We start from the raw sequence: 21,050 nt of genomic DNA on the forward strand, positions 1-21,050 counted from the left end.
TCTGGGGGGTAGACCCTTGCCTCTCTGCCGCAGCATAGCTGAAGGGAAGAAGAGAAAAAGCTGCCGATGTCAGGGTTCCCCAGCAAGAGCCTGTCCCACAAGTCACACTACACAAGGAACCATCTGACCTGTGCTATTCATTATACACCGAGCACCTCGTCTACATTGGGTACCACATATATACAGAATAAAACAATTTTGCAGTTCATCTCAAGACCTGTATATTCATTTTATATATGGAGATTCTTCTCCACCATAACCTCATGTCAAAAGCCCAACCGAAGCCCAAAGACTGGCAACCATCATCATCATTTATTTATATAGCGCATATTCCGTAGCACTTTACAATTGGAGACAAAACTATAAACTAATAAACAAACTGGGTAAAACAGACAGAGGTGAGAAGGCCCTGCTCGCAAGCTTACAATCTATGGGACAATGGGAGTTTGATACATGAGGTTAAGTCTACATTCTGCATTTCGGCCCAGCCAGGCTGCAGAGGTAAAAGTGACTCATAGGCTAAATGATCCTGTCACTCAACAATGTTGGTCAGGGGGTAGTTGTCTAGTGTGAAATTGTGTAATGGATACAACACAGTGGCCTAGTGGTTAGCACTTCTGCCTCACAGCACTGGGGTCATGAGTTTGATTCCCGGCTATGGCCTTATCTGTGTGGAGTTTGTATGTTCTCCCTGTGTTTGCGTGGGTTTCCTCCGGGTGCTCCGGTTTCCTCCCACACTCCAAAAACATACTGGTAGGTTAATTGGCTGCTACCAAATATTGACACTAGTCCCTGTCTGTCTCTGTCTGTCTGTGTGTGAGTGTGTGTCTCTATTAGGGAATTTAGACTGTAAGATCCAGTGGGGCAGGGACTGATGTGAATGGGTTCTCTGTACAGCGCTGCGGAATTAGTGGTGCTATATAAATAAGTGATGATGATGATGGATGGTAATAGGGTAAGGTAGTGAGGTTAAGAGGGTGGTTGAGGAATATTTAAGCTTGTCTGAATCCAAAACCAGTTTCGGGGGCAGCGTATCACCAGCCTCCAAATGTCCTTTAACGTCTACTGTTCTTCAGATGACATTTCTTCTGCAAAAACATATATTACATCATAAACCAAATAAACGTAATTTAAGCTGGCCCTTAATGGATAGAATATGTTCAGTGTACTCTATGCTATAATTTTGAGATATTTTCATACTTGAGCATATGTCTCTATGCTGTATTTTATGCTGTATATTTAAGAATATCTATTTAAAAAGAGACACCCTTAGCTGAAGAAGACAAGCCACCAGAATCAGACATTTTAGTAGAAAAAAGTTACATATCATACCATCAAATCAGAGCCTAAGAGAAATATATACAATACAAACCATTGCTCTGTAAATACCCTTTCATAATTACCTCGTGAAGGAATCTGGAAGTTGCCCAGGAATAAAAATATAATTAATTCTTGATGAGAAATATAATTATGTAGCAGAGGTCTAAACCCAGACATCGGAACGCTACCGGTCTTGTCTGATGAGTATAATTTATTTCATTTAGAAATGAATAATTACATCAATCATATTGCTTCACTTTTTATTTGTCAAAACATCCACACACACCTTGTTCATAACAAGTTTTCTCCAACATGCTTAACATGTCCCAAATTAAGGCTTCCACAGCTTTACCAGGAAAGTAGACAGTCATTATTGGTACATAACTTGGGGGCAGGTTTGGTGTAGCAGGTTCCTTTGGTTTCCTTGAAAAAATTTCACAATGTAGTTGCGCAAATAATAAGTACTGAAGCCAGGTTTCCCCAATGATTACCCAAAACCATATTTAAATATCTGTACATGTGAAAAGTTCATTAATGGTGCAGATCCAGTTAGTTCACACTCTGGTTAATCAACTAACATATTTATTTAGTGAAATAAAACAAACACAAATCCATTATGTTCTACTTCTTCTAATTGTTAACAGCTTGACACAGAGGAAGGCAAAAAAAAGAGCCTTCATTTATTCTTCCAATCAAACGGCACAAAGATAATCTTCCTTGACCCAATAATGGAAGTTACATTACTTCCCTGAATCATTCCAATCATTATCATCATCAACATTTATTTATATAGCGCCAGCAGATTCCGTAGCGCTTTACACTTGGGAACAAACAGTAATAAAACAATAATGGGTGATAAATACAGACAGAGAGGTAAGGGGGCCTTGCTCGCAAGCTTACAATCTATGGGACAATGGTTTGATACACAAGGGTAAGTGCTACATCATATTGAATATTTGTCCAGATAGAATGCAAAGGTTCCAAAGTATTTAGTGGGCTGTATGCTCAGCCACACAGCAATGTTGGTCAGAGGGTTGTTGTCTTGTGTTAGCTGTGTAGAGGGTGGTAATAGGATAACCTAGGGAGATTAAGATGGTGGTTGAGGAATATCATAAGCTTGTCTGAAGAGGTGGGTTTTCAGAGAACGCTTGAAGACTAGAGGAAAGTCTTACTGTGTGAGGGAGCGAATTCCATAAAGTAGGTGCAGCCCGAAAAAAGTCCTGCAACCGAGAATGGGAGGAAGTAATGAGAGTAGAAGAGAGATGTAGATATTGTGCCGAACGGAGGTGTCGAGATGGAAGATATTTTGAGACAAGTGAGGAGATATGTGTCGGTGCAATTTTGTTGACGGCCTTGTATGTTAGTAGAAGAATTTTATATTGGATTCGATGAAAAACAGGCATCCAATGTAGAGACTGACAGAGTGGCTCAGCAGATGTAAAACGATTTTCAAGGAAAATCAATTTAGTCGCTGCGTGCAAAATGCATTGAAGGGCTCGATTCTGATTTTGGGAAGACCAATAAGGAGGTAATTATAATAGTCGATGCCGGAGATGATGAGTGCATGAATTAAAGTTTTTACAGTGTATTGTGTGAGATATTCTGGAAATGTTTTTTAGATGTATGCCGCATGATGTAAATATAGAGTTGATGTGGGCAACAAAGGATAGTTGCGAGGCAAGGATTACACCTAGGCAGCAATCATAACATTAATTATAGCTACTAATATTTCTCACAAGAAAGGCATCCAACCAGTTTATAATCCATTCAGTAAATGGGCTTGGTAGACAATATCACCATCTGACCACCAGTACAGTCAAATATCCCTTTCTATGTTGTTAGTGATAGGGTCGCCCTCCCTATCTCTTCGCACTTGAAAAGTTGTAGGTGTGAAAGGCTAATTGCACGAATCTTGAGGTAGCCCCTGTTCTGTCTTTGGGGTGGAGTGGGTACACACTTACTGGCACATACCTTTTGGAGACTCTCATACTCCTCACACAGGTGTAGTTCTGTCCTCTTCATCACAGGATTCATTGGGTGTTTTTAATAACAGTCAACCCTGCGCGTACATGTTTAGGAACACGTTACATGAGGAGCTGACACAGACATGGTAGCACAGTACAGTTATAGCGGACAAATAACAGGGCACCGGACCACCCTTTATGATGAAATAAAGAACCACTTACATTACATATTATCCTCTCACACATTAGCATTACACCACACAGTGGTCCCCAGAGCTGGCACTCTCACTGGTTAGGATTGACTCTTTGTCTCTCACTCTTCAGCCTCAATGCTATCAGCATCTTTCTACCAGTCCTGATCTCACCGCACTAATGAGTATCTCTTCCCCTTTAGCTGTTCTGCACCCAGCCCCACGCAGTACTCAGGGGTCCACAGTCTCTGTTCACATGCTCCTCTCAGAATGCATCTTACAGTGGACACCCACGCTCCAAATCCCCAATTCACTGATAAGTCAATCTGACTGCTCCTGGCTTTACTACACCTCCCATCTTTCTGGGGGACTCCCGGAGGTCTCACCAATTCCTCTATACCCCTCTCTGGGCTCCAGAGCATCCCTATTGTAACTCGGACTCGCTCTGACAAATGGGGACATCTCTTTCTGGAGATGAATCCCAGAGTTTCCCTCTCGGAAGTCAGGCACTCTCTCTCTCTCTCCCTCTGACAGTTGGGGAAATCTCGTTACAAAGCCAAGTCTGGGGTCTCCCTCCCGGATCTCATACTCCCTCCATGGCTGGACACTATCTCTCCTCCTGCACTCTGTCTGTCAGAAGGGCATTTGGATATGGGAGACTCTGTGTATCCTCTCACCATGCATTTAAGCCAGAACTAAAGAGCTTAGACTAATACTGAAGATGGTCTGAAACCCAGAGAATGAAAGCAAGTAGAAGTTGGGTATTTAAATGCTACAGTCCAGCCAGGTCAGGAACGCTCCATGGTTGGTTGTATCACCCATGACCATCCATGCAAGGGGCATTAAACCAGCATTTACCATATATATTTATCATATTACGTAAATCCCCTCTGATGCCATAAAATATGTGGTCATTTTTTAACGTCATGTAACCAGACACAATATCATTATGAATGATTATAGCAGATTAGGTTTGGGCAGAGTGGAATGTCTGGTTAGCCTAACTGGTTACAAACTCCAAAGTGTGTGAGGAGCGTTAGACCGATGTCCACAAATATACCCTATATTTCACGTTACTGGACTATATAAATGTAAAACTGATTGCCCCCTTTATTAGCTTTCACCTTTATAATAACTTCTTGGGGACAGATATCCTAACTCATCATGCTATAGTCGATTACATATAATCAGATATGTCACGTTTGTAACAGGCAATCTTTGCAGTGCATATTTTACATGGACAGAATGTTTAGTGACCAACAGTGCAAGGAGCGCTGAGGGGGGTGTTCCAAATTACCTGGGTCTAGTTCTGCCCTGGGGACCTGGAAGTGGTGGACTATAATGGCAGGGGATGAAGCGACTACTTGGTCTCCATCCCTGGCCTTATCTTCATTCTCGACCCCATTGGAGCAGATTATAGGCAGAGGAAAATTAGTGCAAGTGATTATGTAAGCTAATAGCTTCCTACCCATCTCCGTGGTCACACTCCCTTAGGTTAGGTGCGTAGCATCGGATTCTAACAAGGCTGCTCGTACTGCCTAGGAGGGGGGTCAAGAAAACTCCACAACAAGATTACAAATTCACTATGTCATTAGGCAGATAGAGTACATTTTTGCAAACAGTATTGGTGAAAAGACGATAGACTACAATGCAAATGTCTAACAATGGCTAATCCTGGGTAGGTTCTAGGTCCAGGTATAGGATACATTTTATCCAGTGTCCAAGCTTCGAAAAATTGACAGGACAGGACTCACCTGTATTATGATGAGTGACATTCTGCCAGATTTCCATACATGAATGTGGCTGTGGAGCCCCAGCGTTTGGTTGGGCTCTTCCTAATCTCAGTACCAAGAGGTTGGAAGGCACACTGACGTCTTAACTAAGCTGAATATTGCGAACGTGAACATGTTTGCTCCCTAGGCATCCTTGATCCTAACTCCAGGCCTGGGTGTTCCTGCACATAAATTAGAAATATATTAAATTCATAATTAGATGGCAATTTAAAATAAACATTATACATGTTTTAATTTTCTCATTGCATGCCGAGGAATCTTACCAGGGCGCAATTCTGCAGTCATTTCCCTTGTGAGGCAGAATACTGGCTGCGTAGGATAAATCAGTATAGGAGAAGATGGTGCGTGGCAGTGTGGTAACAAAATCACATTACTAGGGACTATCTAAATATTTGCTATTTTTACCAGCCTGTGACAGAACATGATTCAATTCTCTTCCTCAAATATAGGTATTAAATGTGCTACCACAGCAACATAAATCTATACCTTATGCAACCTCCTGCTATCTGGCATTCCTGACACCCATATATCCACACTCGAAACCATCCTAAATGCTCCTGCAAGACTAGTCTTCCTCTCTCACCGCTTCACATCTGCTGCATCACTTTGCAAATCCCTACACTGGCTCCCTGTGTCCTCCAGAATCAAATTCAAATTACTCACCCTTACCTACAATGCCGTCAACAACACTACCCCAGCATACATCTCAAATCTCATATTAAAATACTCTCCCTCCCGCCCTCTTAGATCTACCTCTGACCTGCACCTTGTCTCGTCTCTGGTAACCACCTCTCACTCCCGCCTACAAGACTTCTCCCGCGCTGCTCCTCACTTATGGAATTCCCTACCACGCTCTATCAGAGTTTCCCACAGCCTTCAAATCTTTAGATGCTCTTTGAAAACCCATCTCTGTTTTAGAGGTGACCTTATCCTCGATAACACTATTTCCACAAATGCACCCTCACAACTGTCCCAATCTCCACTCTGAGCCACACTTGCTCCTCTTGTTTCAGCTGTGCCCTCTTCCCTTTAGAATGTAAGCTCTCTAATGAGCAGGGTCCTCCATACCCTTTGTATCCATGTCTCCATTCATTTTGTCTGCTTGTCTGTTCTTATTTTACATATGTCCTGTTTTAAGTATATCCTTGTTTTCCCTACTGTACGGCGCTGTGGAGCACTGTGGCGCCTTACAAATCTACGATAATAATAATAATAATAATAAATAAACTTGCACCAATGGTCAAAACTCACAGAAACAGATCGCAAGCACACATGAAAGTGTTTAAATGAACATTTTTATGTACTACAATCCATTAAGAGTTGTTTTTTTTAACTAGCAGACTCCCATGCCATTTGAGTTCAAACGCAAATAATTACAGGTCTACGAAAGAACTTGTTTATAAAAAAAAGCTCAAGACATGTCCTATGTTCTAATCAGGACTTCACCAGTTGTAACCAGGAAGGCAGACTATGCATATGAAGACATAGCTGGCGTTCTCCTCTGTTACAGTGCGGAGTTGGGCGTTGCTGAAGCACTTGGATTTCGTGGAAAATTTCCTAACTGTGTAATAGCATAATGGTCACAGCCAGATTCTCTAATGGAAGACTCATTCCAAGTAGGAACTGATGCAAGTGTCAGCTGGAACGGACGTGACCTTCTGAACCAACAGAGATGTGATACGTTATTAAGAAAACAAGGGAACTTCATTACCTCTGAAATCGAGGTTGGATACAGGAAATATTACTGTATTTTGGGGCTGCTTATTACATCATAACCTGAAGATGGGGAAATTGTAGAGAATCTGGATTTCCCAGGCACTTCTAGTGAATATACCAGAACATACCATAATAGCCTCAACTGCTTGGGAGGGGAAATTTAGTCAAATTTTGTGCAAAATGAGTTTTGCACCAAAGTTCCACAGAAATGCAAAGGTCTGGCAATGCAAACTTCGTGGTCTGCTTCCATTTCACCATTCTGCTTGTACTGGACCATGTACAAAAAAAATAAACCATTTTTAAATATGAGTAGCATGCTTCCTCCCAATCACTCAAAGAGCCCTTGGGCCCTCTGCATATTATATCAAAGAAGTTAAACCGTTTTAAAAAAAAACAACAGCACATATACACAATTTGCAAATAAACAACTCCCAAAAACCATATCACCCTAGTCCGCTTAGGACGACCACAGCAAAATGTTCAACATCACTTCACTGCCAGCCAATCATAAGTGGCCAGTGCAAGAAAACACTTACGAATGGCTGGTGGTGAAGGAGAGTAAATTCTGCGAAAGATGTCCTTTTAACAATAGTCTACTCACTGTCAGCATTCCCTAATGTTTAAAGAAATTGAAGAGTGGCAAGTAATCAGAATATAAAATAAATCCCCCAACAAACAAGGTACCGGACCTTGGAACATGGCATCAACACAAAATTAAATGTCTCAGTGTACAAATAACCAAACAATAACACCCCTTTACTAATGTAATACAAATTTTTAAACACAAATTAAGCTAAAAAAAAGTGCTATAATGTAATAAAGACCTTCTCAATGCTCTGTCACGTTTTATTGTAGTACCCCAGGTGCCTCAGCGTACCTAGAGAAGAGGGGGCAGTTAATATCATGGATAGAGTAGTTTCACCTCCTCAATTTCTCAAGCACAGAGTCGTGATCTTTGGGCAGCACGGTGGCTAAGTGGTTAGCACTTCTGTCTCACAGCGCTGGGGTCATGAGTAAGGGTGTGCACCGGGCACTTTTAGTGTTTTGGGTTCTGATTAGCTTGAGGTTTTGGGTTCTGATTTGTTTTGCCAAAATACATGACGAAAGGTTTTGGTTCTGATTTATGGTTTTGGGTTCTGATTTATTATTAAAAAAAAGCATAAAAAGTGCTAAAATCTAGTTTTTTGTTGGTTTTTCACTCCTACGCTATTATTAACCTCAATAACATTCAATAACAATCATTTCCACTAATTTCCAGTGTATTTGGAACACCTCACACTTCACAATATTGTTTTTAGTCCAAATCGTTGGACCGAGATAGCTTTCTGGACTGCGTAGTGTAGTGGCCCGCCACAATAAAAAAACATAATCTGTTCTCAATTCCACTGCACAGCTATCTGGACTGCGTAGTGTAGTGGTCCCGGTACCCAATTTGGTACCGGGGCCACAATATAAAACCCTCAACTGGTCTGAATACCACTGCACAGATGGCGGACACCGGATGTGCGTCTAACACCAACATAGCAGTTAAGGCCGCAGTTATATTTTTTGGGAAATACAGAAAGAAAGAAAGAAAGTAGTAATAGAAATGGCAGTTCCTCTTTTTTTGAAATACAGAAAGAAAGAAAGTAGTAATAGAAATGGCAGTTCCTCTTTTTGGGAACTACATATAGAAAGAAAATATAAATAGAAATGGCAGTTCCTCTTTTTTGAACTACACAAACAATGAACGTAGTAATATAAATGGCAGTTCCTCTTTTTGGGAACTAGATATAGAATTAAAGTATTAAATAGAAGTGGCAGTTCCTCTTTTTGGGAACTACTAATAGAATTAAAGTATTAAATAGAAGTGGCAGTTCCTCTTTTTGGGAACTACTAATAGAATTAAAGTATTAAATAGAAGTGGCAGTTCCTCTTTTTGGGAACTACTAATAGAATTAAACTGGCTCTACTGAGGCAAGATGTCGTCCTCATCCTCTGATTCCTGACCCCCCTCAGTGTGTACTTCCTCATCCTCACACATTATCAATTCGTCCCCACTGGACTCCACAACCACAGGTCCCTCTGTATTATCTTGTGGGCACTGCTGTGCTTGATTGAGGACTTGAGAATTCATTTTTATGAACATAATTTTTTCAACGTTCTGAGGAAGCAACCTCCTTCGCCGCTCACTGACCAGGTTCCCCGCTGCACTAAAAACTCTTTCCGAGTAAACACTGGAGGGGAGACAACTCAGGTAAAATAGAGCCAGTTTGTACAGGGGCTTCCAAACTGCCTTTTTTTCCTGCCAGTAACAATATGGACTGTCTGACATGTCTATTTTGATGGTGTCAGCAAAGTAATCCTCCACCATTTTTTCAATTGTGACAGCATCAAATGCAGCGAGAGTAGACATGTCTGCAATGGTTGGCAGGTCCTTCAGTCCGGACCAGATGTTATCAGCATCCCCGCCAGTGCCTCTTTTGGGAAAACTGAGCTTTTTCCTCGCAGCCATAGATGTGGAAGAAAATGAGGGTGGAGCTGTTGGCATGTCACGGTCCTCTTCAGAGGACAATCTCCTGACCAGCAGGTCTTTGCACCGCTGTAGACTTGTGTCCGCCGGAAACAGAGACACAACATACGCTTTGAGGAAAACTGAGCTTTTTCCTCGCAGCCACAGGTGTGGAAGAAAATGAAGGACAAAACGCACTGCTGGACTCAGCAAGGACAGAGCACTGGACTGATGCACCACTGGACTCAGCAAGGACAGAGCACTGGACTGATGCACCACTGGACTCAGCAAGGACAAAGCACTGGACTGATGCACCACTGAACTCAGCAAGGACATAGCACTGGACTGATGCACCACTGGACTCAGCAAGGACAGAGCACTGGACTGATGCACCACTGGACTCAGCAAGGACAGAGCACTGGACTGATGCACCACTGGACTCAGCAAGGACAGAGCACTGGACTGATGCACCACTGGACTCAGCAAGGACTTTTTTGATTATTTTTTTTATATTATTTTAAAAGGATTTTTGTAGAATTTTTCTTTTTTTTTTCTTTTTATGGAAGAATTTTTAATACTTTTGAAATAAATATGCACTTAGCAGAACAAAGCACAGGACAAAATGCACCGCTAGGCTCAGCAAGGACAGAGCACTGGACTGATGCACCACTGGACTCAGCAAGGACACAGCACTGGACTGATGCACCACTGGACTCAGCAAGGACACAGCACTGGACTGATGCACCACTGGACTCAGCAAGGACACAGCACTGGACTGATGCACCACTGGACTCAGCAAGGACACAGCACTGGACTGATGCACCACTGGACTCAGCAAGGACTTTTTTGATTATTTTTTTTTATATTAATTTAAAAGGATTTTTGTAGAATTTTTCTTTTTTTTTTCTTTTTATGGAACAATTTTTAATACTTTTGAAAGAAATATGCACTTTGCAGAACAAAGCACAGGACAAAATGCAACGCTGGACTCAGCAAGGACAGAGCACTGGACTGATGCACCACTGGACTCAGCAGGACAGAGCACTGCCAAAAGCACCACTGGACTCAGCAGGACAGAGCACAGCACAGCACGAGAAATAGCAGGACAGAGGACCACCTAACACACCCTCCCTCTTCCCTGATCAATGCCCGAGTGAAGATGGCGGCAGCAAGCGGGGAATTTAAAGGTTCCAAGTATCGCAAGATCCGACAGCGGGATTATGACTCAGAGCCTCGTTTTAAGTTTCGGAATCGGCAGGAATACCCGGACAGTGCTCGGATCTGACTCGGATCCGCAATGTTCGGGGGGGCTCGGATTCCAGGAATCCGAGTGCGCTCATCTTTAGTCATGAGTTAAATTCCCAACCATGGCCTTATCTGTGAGGAGTTTGTATGTTCTCCCCTTGTTTGCGTGGTTTTCCTCCGGCTGCTCTGTTTTCCCCCCACACTCCAAACACACACTAGTAGGTCAAAAAATTGACCCTAGTCTCTGTGTGTGTGTTTGTGTGTGTGTATGTGTATGTGTGTGTGTATGTTAAGGAATTTAGACTGTAAGCTCCAATGGGGCAGGGACTGATGTGAATGAGTTCTCTGTACAGCGCTGCGGAATCAGTGGCGCTATATAAATAAATGATGATGATGATCCCTCACAGGGGTGCAGATCATGGCAACATGGGTTGACTAAGGAAACCCTGCCGGATCCCCTATAGTTGACCGGAGACAACTCATTCACATACTCACCAGGAACATAGGAAAAGCCCCTTGGCACATTATTAACAGTTCCGTAACCTGATAACAGTTAAGGGGTAAAAGCTCTCTGGAAAGAGGTTGTGCAGCTAGGGGCACAGTACATCCCCGAGCCTCATAACAAAATTTGATTAGAGTTTCAGAGATGCCACTGTTTTGAGAGAGTGGGGGGCTCAGGCAGGGAGATGGGCTGTCAGGAGGGCAGTGGCAGCCTTGGAATGGAAAAGCAATACCGGCCCCCCTCATCGGGCCCAGCAGTGGCCACACCCCCTGCATAAAGGTAAACCAAGCAGTATTTAAGCCTAAAAATTGAAAAGTTTAAATTAATAAGGGCATGATATTACAGAGTTATGAGGTTGATATTTAATTTCACCACTTCCACTAGGCAGGGTCCAGGTTTATCTGTAATGGGGCAGCACGGTGGCTCAGTGGTAGCACTTCTGTCTTACAGCACTGGGGTCATGAGTTCAATTTCCGACCATGGCCTTATCTGTGAGGAGTTTGTATGTTCTCCCCGTGTTTGCGTGGGTTTCCTCCAGGTGCTCCGGTTTCCTCCCACACTCCATAAACATACTAGTAGGTTAATTGGCTGCTAACAAATTGACCCTAGTCTGTCTGGCTCTGTGTGTGTGTGTGTATGTGTGTGTGTTAGGGAATTTAGAGTGTAAGCTCCAATGGGGCAGGGACTGATGTGAGTGAGTTCTCTGTACAGCGCTGCGGAATTAGTGGCGCTATATAAATAAATGGTGATGATGATGAATGAGAGGCACAGATTGATTTTCTGGAGTCATTTTCAAGGACCTGGAACTGTCCCGCAACTTGAAATGTGCTAGTTCGGAAGGTAGGCAGCTTGAAGCTTCCACTTTTGTGGTTAATAATTGACCCTTAGGGAACACAATCCTGTTCTGCTAACAACCTGGAGGACTTCAGGATGGAGGGATCTGAATGTGATCAAGAACCTGCTGACTACTACAGAGTGTATCTAACCTATAGTTAGATATACAGTAGGATAGGGAGAGTTGTTGTTTTTTTGCACATATATCCCCTAAAATGAAGTCTACAGAAATTAACTTGCCCTTTAAAGAAGTGTGTTCATTGCTTGTGATTCATTCCACTTCGACCACCGGGGTTTAGACTTTTGGGAACATACACAGAGCTGATATTTTTAGGGCCAGTGAAGATTGCGTTCATTGTACACGAGCTGCCGCCACAGACAAGGTCGGAGACTGAACATACAGCTCACCTCTCGCTTACCTCTGACTTTCCAAAGCATTTGTTCCATGAAACATACAATTTAGGCTGAAATTCTGCCAGGGGAGGCTTTTATTATGTAATTTGTGTGATTCCTGTAATTACTCATCTCCATATACCCTGTTTCTTGGAAACAACTCTAGACACACAGTAAATACATTCATTCAATAATACAAGTTATATACATTGCAAAATCTCAAATAAAACCTTGGACTGAAAAGCAGAAGTAAATCATTTTACTGGTGTGTCCCACAGGAGTGAATATGAGAAATAAATTATAGTTGTATATTATAACTCCTGAAGTCTTTCTTCCATGTGATTACCTGTTCCCTTCCCCATGACCTTGTCCTATATCTTGATTGCAATCTAGCTATACACAGAGGGCCTGCTTCATGCAGGAACGTATACTGAGCATGACCTGCGTTGGTGTCATAGGGCACGGATATCGGTCGTAGCCAACAACAACAAGGTGTAGGTCTGCTCAGTTGTACTACATAAGACTCTGCAGGATACATCTCCAATACCTATGTGGAATATAAATTTGTGTAAGAACGCACAGGAAAAACAATCAATTAATGTCATCTGTTTATAAAAGTTTTAAGGTTTTTTTTAGATTTTTTTCATAAAAATACATTTATTAGGATGTTGTTAATGTCTACTGTACATAAAATACATTTTTACACTTGCTCCTGATTGCAAACACATGTTATAGCATACACAGCCGTCATCACTAGTAATCAGGACTTAGACTAGCCCTGTAGCTGGAGCAAGAGATACGGCAGGAAATCAAGTAACTTTGAGATGCCCAAAGCTTGAATCAGACATGGATGCGTGCGCTAGAGTTTAGCACACCCTTGCTGTACATTGATTGCGGGTGAACGCTCCTTAACCACCCCCCGTTCCCACTCTGAAATTGAAAGCTGTAGTAAGTGTCCTTAGCGTACGAAGATGAATTGGGCGCTGCTGCATTTAGTTGCGCATGCTTCGGTGCGAAGATCAAATTTGCTGATTATGTGCACAAAATCAGTATTTACATTCCTTGATGAATCAGGCCCAGAGACTGCATCTGACCTACTATTCTACTACCGTGAGCTATAACTCTGTAGAATGTTAAGGACATGTTAAAAGTGCAGACTTCCTTCCTCTTGGGGTGAGTACTACTTCTTGACATGTACTGATCATAGGCTTATATGTTGCTTGATTCACATAACCCCAGAACAGCAAGTCTATACAGTAATTACAACAGATGTGCATGCAACGCTTTGCTTTTTACAGGGAAATGTAGGGCAACTAAGGAAAAAAAATGACGGGTCAGAGCTGCTTTGGCGGCACGAGGGGGACCTACACAATATTAGGCAGGTGGTTTTAATGTTTTGGCTAGAGATGCTCGGGCTCGGTTTTTCGGAAAACTGAGCCCACCCGAACATCGCAGATCTGAAAGTACTGAGCTGGCTCGGTACTTTTGAGCGCCCTCTGAACTGAAAACTAGGCAAAACATCATTGTTGCGTCGTCGGATCTTGTGAGTTTTGGATTCTATAAGTACCTCCATCCTCCTCTGCGGGGGTGACCTCACTCACTCCTCCTCTGCAAGGGTGACATCACTCACTCCTCCTCTGTGGTGTGACCCCACTCACTCCTCCTCTGCGGGAGTGATCTCACTCACTCCTGCACTGCAGGGGGTGACCTAACTCACGCCTCCTCTGCCTGGGTGACATCACTCCTCCTCTGCGGGGGTGACATCGCTCACTCCTCTGGGGGGGTGATATAACCCACTCCTCCTCTGATGACACTAGGGAACTCTGTAAGTATTTGGTGTCTTCACTTAGAACAATGACTGTGAGAGGCATTGACCTGAGTTGTGACACAACAGACATTGTAGGGTAGAATTTGGGAAATTTTACCTAGGAGTCCAATCCCTACAACTCATCATGATCAGGTGACCACGGCTCGATCCACTACTCCAAGATAACATTTCAGTCACTTTCTATCATCATGGCTTCCATCCATATCAATACAGAAGAACTTGATCAATATGTACAGTACATCATAAGGTGCTGAACTAATTGTGGAGACATCATTTAATTGGGGGTGACTCTTTCATCTTTAGCTTTGGCACAGTAGGTCCCACCTTTCTTAGCTTGGCAGTCTAGAGGATAACTCGGGATTTCCAGCTTGTTTTCCGTCTAGAAATGTCTTTGTTCCATAAATCAAGGCTAAGGAGATGTAATGTGCTGTCTCCTTTCTCTCTATTCACCTAAATAACTATCATTGTCTAATATCCTATTCTATTCCTTCTTTTGTTGAAAAGGCTCACTGTATTTCCATCACAGGGACTTTCAAGTTCCCCAAAATAGGTGTGAACATGCCGGCATGCCTCACTACTGTCTCTGGAAGTTTAAGGCAGCTTATGGTGCGTACTGTTCAGTATTCACAAGAAGGATTAGAAGATTTGGAAGATAAATTACCGCACTTCTCCTGCATGGATCAGGTCCATTGTAAGAGGAATTAGATTACTTCCTTCTGCCAAATTATGTATGCATGGATTTGTGATTTGCTTATAAAGGATCATGTGTATGCATTCCGTGTCTTTCAATTATTACATCTACTATTAATCCCTAAACTGAGCTCTTTAATTAGTCTTCATGGCAGATAAAGGGAAAGGATTAGCTGTATTTTAAAATCTAAACCGTACCTGTAAATATTTTCATTCACACGGTCTACTGCAAAATCGCACTAGTTATTCATGAAGTATTTTTGACAAAAGAAGGTTTAACCATTCGATAGTGGACATGTTTTACATTTAGGATGATCCTGTGCTCTCACACCCCTCCCACCACCTAGACATTTTGGCCCCCAATTCTGCACCCCACATATCAGTTAAGGAGAAAGTGCGCAGGTATGACTTACCACACTGGTTCTCCTTAGATGTCCATGTGAGAACATTGTACATGACTGATGTCAGGAAGAAACACACAGTGATTGGTCTGTGTGTCACCATGCGCTTCCCCCTGCATGCTCGGCAGTGTAGACTCCACAGAAGGCAGTGAGCGATGTAGCAGGTCAGGAGGTCAAACGAAGGACCTTATCTCTGGACATTTACACTCCTCCTGTAACCTACGACAGGAATGTCATTTGGCCTCATGGTGGAAGTGTCGGTAGTTAGGCAATATGATGAGTATGTTTGATAAAACCTAGATCTTTAGCAGGTCTGAGAATAATTAACACAATATAGTAAAGTTTTGTAAATAGTGGGTAATGACTAAGGCCAGGTACACACTGGAGAAATTTCCGACTAACGTGTTATCTACAACGATTGTATCTACGACTGAAGGTCCAATCAGTCGAGTGATTCATGCGTTGTACACACTGACACGATTTACCTTCAGATCTCTGCTCTTCATCTGGTCCTTCATCTGGCCCTCTAGTTGTTTAGAGAATGACAGCACAATATTTATTCATCCATTTATTCTTGTCACTCTGATTAAAACCCGCCTTGTTATAGCTATCCACATGTAATGACAAATTTCATTAGCTTCTGTGACTCTGAAACGAAATATTCAATCTCAGAACCAATTTTTCCATCTACAGCACTCTCTACATTTAGTCACCGAGACATGTTCATTGCCGGCATCGGCTGAAAAGGTCATGACTCTGCAAACTCTATGGAGATGGTGATCATGAGTGCATACACACTACATTATCGGAAGCTGATTGGAACGAGATTATTAAACAGTACGACCAACCAGATGAAACATCAATCAGCACGTTTGAACGACTGTTGTTCATTGTATAAGCATACACACTAACGCAAATTCTGACAGAGTGGTCGTTTATCGGCTGTTTGGTCCGATGATTGGCTGAAAAACCTCCAGTGTGTACCTAGCCTAAATAAGACATAAGCCATGTCATGTTTGTAGGCCCCTCTTCTCCAGGGAGGCTAAGATAACATATATAACATTCACTTACATATACACAAAACAATCAAGTGATATAAGGCTGGGCCAAGGCATAGGGGAAGAAAAAAATAGGCTGTGCCAGCATGATGCATTGGGAATACTTCTAATATGAGATCATCATCATCTATTTATATAGCGCCACTGATTCTGCAGCGCTGTACAGAGAACTCACTCACATCAGTCCCTGCCCCATTGGAGCTTACAGTCTAAATTCCCTAACACACACACACAGACAGAGAGAGAGCCTAGGGTCAATTTTGATAGCAGCCAAATAACCTACCAGTATGTTTTTGGAGTGTGGGAGGAAACCCATGCAAACACAGGGAGAACATACAAACTACACACAGATAAGACCATGGTCGGGAATTGAACTCATGACCCCAGTGCTGTGAGGCAGAAGTGCTAACCACTGAGTCACTGGGATGCAGGTCACTGCTTGATTTAATAGGTGGATGTTAAATTAGTCTCGTGAGCCGTGGCGAGGGTCGTTTGGCATTTTCTGAGCATTGCTTTGGGTGCTAACTTAGATATCTTGTCCTACCACTGTGGTGATATATGTAGTTCCACTTTTCCTAAGACAATCCCCATCTAAATTTTTACCTAAGGTAAAGTATGGGGTGGATTTAAAACTACTGGCCATATGGGTGCCCTGGCCTTGCATTTGAAAATTAGGGTAGCTCTACATGTGTGTCTATCTATCTATTTATATCTATATATCTGATCCCTCCCTCTCTCTCTCTCTATGTATATGTATATATATATATATATATATATATATATATATATATATATATTGTTCATGTAGTATGTGTGCCTGTATATATATATATAACATGCCATATAACCATTAGAAGTAACAAGTGCTCGTTATTTGTATCAGATTTCTGTATACGTTCCCCAGCATCGCTGCGCTCGCCATGCTTGGGTACGATTCCCTGCCAATGGACACTGCCTTCAGGCTCTTAGTATTATGCTAAACATGTCCCAGCAATACTGAGTTTCGGTCTCAGCCGCCAAGTCAGCTCTGGATTTCCCTAACTCTACAGAGGAAGAGTTACTTTCATCTACGCTGGAACACTACTAACATTTTACCAATAGTTCAAAAGACAATAAAACATCTCTAACTTCAGAGGGGGAAAGTCTGAATTGGCCTCATACAAATTTTAGTTAGAAACAGTCTCCTCTCCTCCGCCAAGCATGTGAGTACTAGTTAAACAACTAACAGGGGTAACTAATCTCAGATCAGCCCCTGCGTGCTACAACATTTCCTGACAGTACAAAATATTGTTACCTTTGGCATTTAATTTATGGTCTATACTCAGGACTGGCACAAACTAGGCAGCCGCCTTGTGTGCCAACATTTCAAGGACACCTAAATCACTGAATGAGTGACATCATGTCACTCTTTTAGTGCTTTTGTTTTCCTTGCCGCACACTAAGTGCTGGCTGCCCTGGGGGAGAGGTCTACTGTACAGGTGCAAAGGGAGTGCAGGATCAGAGCATGACAATGTGGGCTGTGTCGCTGGTAAGGGAGGGACTGCATCAAAACTCTTCTTTAGGACTCTGCACAGCTGGCAGATGCACCCCTTCCCCTCATGTACCTACTGGCATCATCTTGTAGCTGAAGGACCTTCTATGCCACCCCCTGGTCTGAGTCCACTCAGTGCCATATTACCTACCTAGTTTCACAAAAACCCTCTGTACCCTGATATACCACAGCGCTCTGTGGTATAGTGGTGCTATGTAAATGATGATAATCATTTTAATTTTCACTTGGTTTGTTTCTTCAGGCTGCTATGAATGATTTATAACTCTGCAGTGTCATGTGATTTTCATGAAAACCAAATGTGGCATAGCACGTGGCACATGATGTAGTGAGCAGAGAGGCTTTGGAACGTGCCTCTGAGCTCGATCTGCTCTGTGCACTGTAAACTGCCTCTCTGTCATCACATGACATGGTGAGAGCTATGACTCTGTTTGTGTGAGACCGACAGCCATATTTTTTTCTGCCCTCCAGACATATTTTTGAAAAGGAGATAATGATTTGTAGGACAACTGAACGCTAGCCAGTTAAGCGGGCCTCAAAAAAACAATTGTAATTATTATCGACATGTTGGTTAATGTGGTCGGATGATGGCAAGTGTGCTAGAATCGGTAATCTAGATTCTATACCAAGCCTTTAATTGGAGGATCACTCTGTGCGTGGCAAGATTTAGAGTGAGATCCCCGTGGGTTCATCTGTTTTGACTTGTGTGCAATCCACGTTGATGGGTGGTAAATCTCAGGGTTAGGGTAATCTTAAAAGCAGTGCCTCTACCTAAGTGGTGTTCTGTCTTCAGGGTTTTAGATCTTTGGCAATGCCTCTAAAGGTGAGCGTTGGGTCCGGAGGTTACATGTAATCCGTGTTACTAAATACTTCTGTTCTGGGAGATATATTGTACGTTGCTAGTTTGTTGCTTTTTTCTGTGACCTGATGCTGTGACTTTCGGCCTATTTAAAGCCACAAATGAAAGACTAAACACATGCCCCCAAGAAAGTTCCATTCTATTTATGGCTCCTGGTAGACAAAACAAGTTCTCCTGCTATGTTTGTCTAAGGGTTTCGTGTCATTCTTCCAGGGCTCCACTTATCCTTGTGAGGTTAACCACACTGGAGAGCGGTGGAATCCTGCCGTATTGTCCAACGCTACGTGTTCCAGAGCTGCCGGACGAAAGATGTCATATGGCTTTATGTCACTTTTGGGGTCTGCTATTTTCATTTGGATAAAATACAGAGGCGGAGGTTTGGGGTTATTTTCGTTGTGTGGTTTCTTAATATAGAAATTCAGAGACAAACAGAGGTCACCGGTGGGTCGGTCTGTGAAACGTATTGTGTTGGTGGTGCCCGGAAAAGGAATGGTTCTTGATAATAGGCTATATAGTGTACATGCTTAGCACAGCTGGTAGTTTAACCTGGTAATACACCTTAACTGCTCTTTGTCTTTATAGTACATATGAATAACAAATTGAGATTTCTGGTTTTCACTGTATGCTATAAGGTATGTGGTGATTATCAATTTAAAACCACATGTATGCGCGTTCCAAAAGTAAGGACTCTCATTGTTTAGAGTTAGGACCAAAATATAAGCAGAAATGGTGGGGTGGCTTTCCATTCATTTGCAAAAGTGTGCAACTGAGATTTCTGCCTTTTTATGTACAAATAGAAATAGCAGCTCATTTGCTGGTTATAGCAGTGTGCTGGCGGATTTTATCTCTGTATAACCCCACCCTTTCAAGAACCTACTATGAACCTATAAACTGATTGACCAACTTCCACTTCTGTTTTCTGTGGTGATTTGTATCTATATATTTTTACATGAAAAAATATGAACTTTTTAGTGTTGAAATAAAACATAAACAAATAAAAGATCATTGTGAGTCTTGTTACAAGGAAATAAGAGACTAATATAATTTATTATAACCTTTGCAGTGGATAAGGAAGGGGGTCCATGGGATACGAAACCAGGAAGAGAGGAGAAATTATGGGTTAGGGCTAATAGAAGGGTGCTGGGTGCCCTAGATCTTCCTCAGTATGCCTAACCCCTCCTTCCCCCACCTGCTTCTTGCCTTATGTTATGTGGACCAAGCAGTGGATGGCAGGCAGAGGAGGGGAGGGAAGAACGGGAGTCTGGGTGATGGGGGCGCTCAGATGGGTAATTGACCCTCCTCACCTTCAGGCCATGCGCAACCTTAAGTTCCCCCACTGATGCCCCCGCTTCCCCTTTGTCAGCCAATGATGAAGGTGGTTTAATTTAAATTCGCTGGGTGGCCAGCACTCTTCATACTGGAAAAAAATGCTAAATGAGTTGCATGATGTCACTCATTACGTGTTTCATGGACCCCCACAATGCTTATTCTCTAGACGACCACTTTAGTTCGCACATGGTAGTGCTGGCTCTACAAGGGGAGAGGGAGAGGGGGCCAGTGGATAGGATCCAAGTGGAGAGGAAAGAGGTCAGGGTGCCATTAGAAAGGGGAAAATGGGTAACGAGGACAGAAAAGGAGGCCAATCCTACCGGAGACGCTCAAGGCTTTCCGACCCATGCCAGGAGAGGTAGCGGCTGAGTGAATCTTGCAGGAGCCTGTGAACGTAGTAGGAGATAGCTCAGGAAAATCATACTGCCACAGTCTGGTGAGATTCCCAATCAGAAAGGCTTTGTGAAGCATGGGGCTAATCCATATATAGAATAAAATCCCATTGTCAGTTAATTTTAATTTACACACACCACTTGTACAGGTTTCTTCATGCTTTACTAAAGAATCAGATAGTGTGCTTTTCAATTATAAACGAAAACGTCAGGAAAGTCCTCGGTAGGGTTTTTTTTCGGGCAATTTTTGTTAAACCAAACACCAGACTCTCTAGTTTTGTTACATTATAGTCAGCAGGGTTGAAAAAAACCATAAGTCCATTAAGTTCTATCTTTCATACATTTCATAAATGCCACAAATGCCCTGGATGGCAGGCTGTGTGCCCCATCACTATGGTTAGGTGAGCTCCCTTGGTCTAGATTCTTCATTGTGTACATCTCCTTTAAGCTAGGATTGTGTGCCCAGGAATGGCGAATGCCAATGCCAAAATGTCT

The 21,050-nt window shown here is 42.6% G+C and overlaps 1 long non-coding RNA gene across 1 annotated transcript in view; it reads right to left on the reverse strand.

The window, feature by feature from the left end:
- Positions 1-1,597: 1,597 nt before the first annotated feature.
- The window catches only part of LOC142103847 (uncharacterized), a 68,276-nt gene continuing 48,823 nt past the window's right edge, over positions 1,598-21,050 (reverse strand). The window contains exons 2-4 of the long non-coding RNA XR_012679448.1: positions 5,230-5,429; positions 3,292-3,379; positions 1,598-2,540 (exon numbers count right to left, since the gene is read on the reverse strand). This is a non-coding gene — a long non-coding RNA (uncharacterized LOC142103847). The remainder of the gene's footprint in view (positions 2,541-3,291; positions 3,380-5,229; positions 5,430-21,050) is intronic.

The sequence above is a fragment of the Mixophyes fleayi genome, chromosome 1, assembly GCF_038048845.1.
Source record: "Mixophyes fleayi isolate aMixFle1 chromosome 1, aMixFle1.hap1, whole genome shotgun sequence".
Classification (NCBI taxonomy): Eukaryota; Metazoa; Chordata; class Amphibia; order Anura; family Limnodynastidae; genus Mixophyes; species Mixophyes fleayi.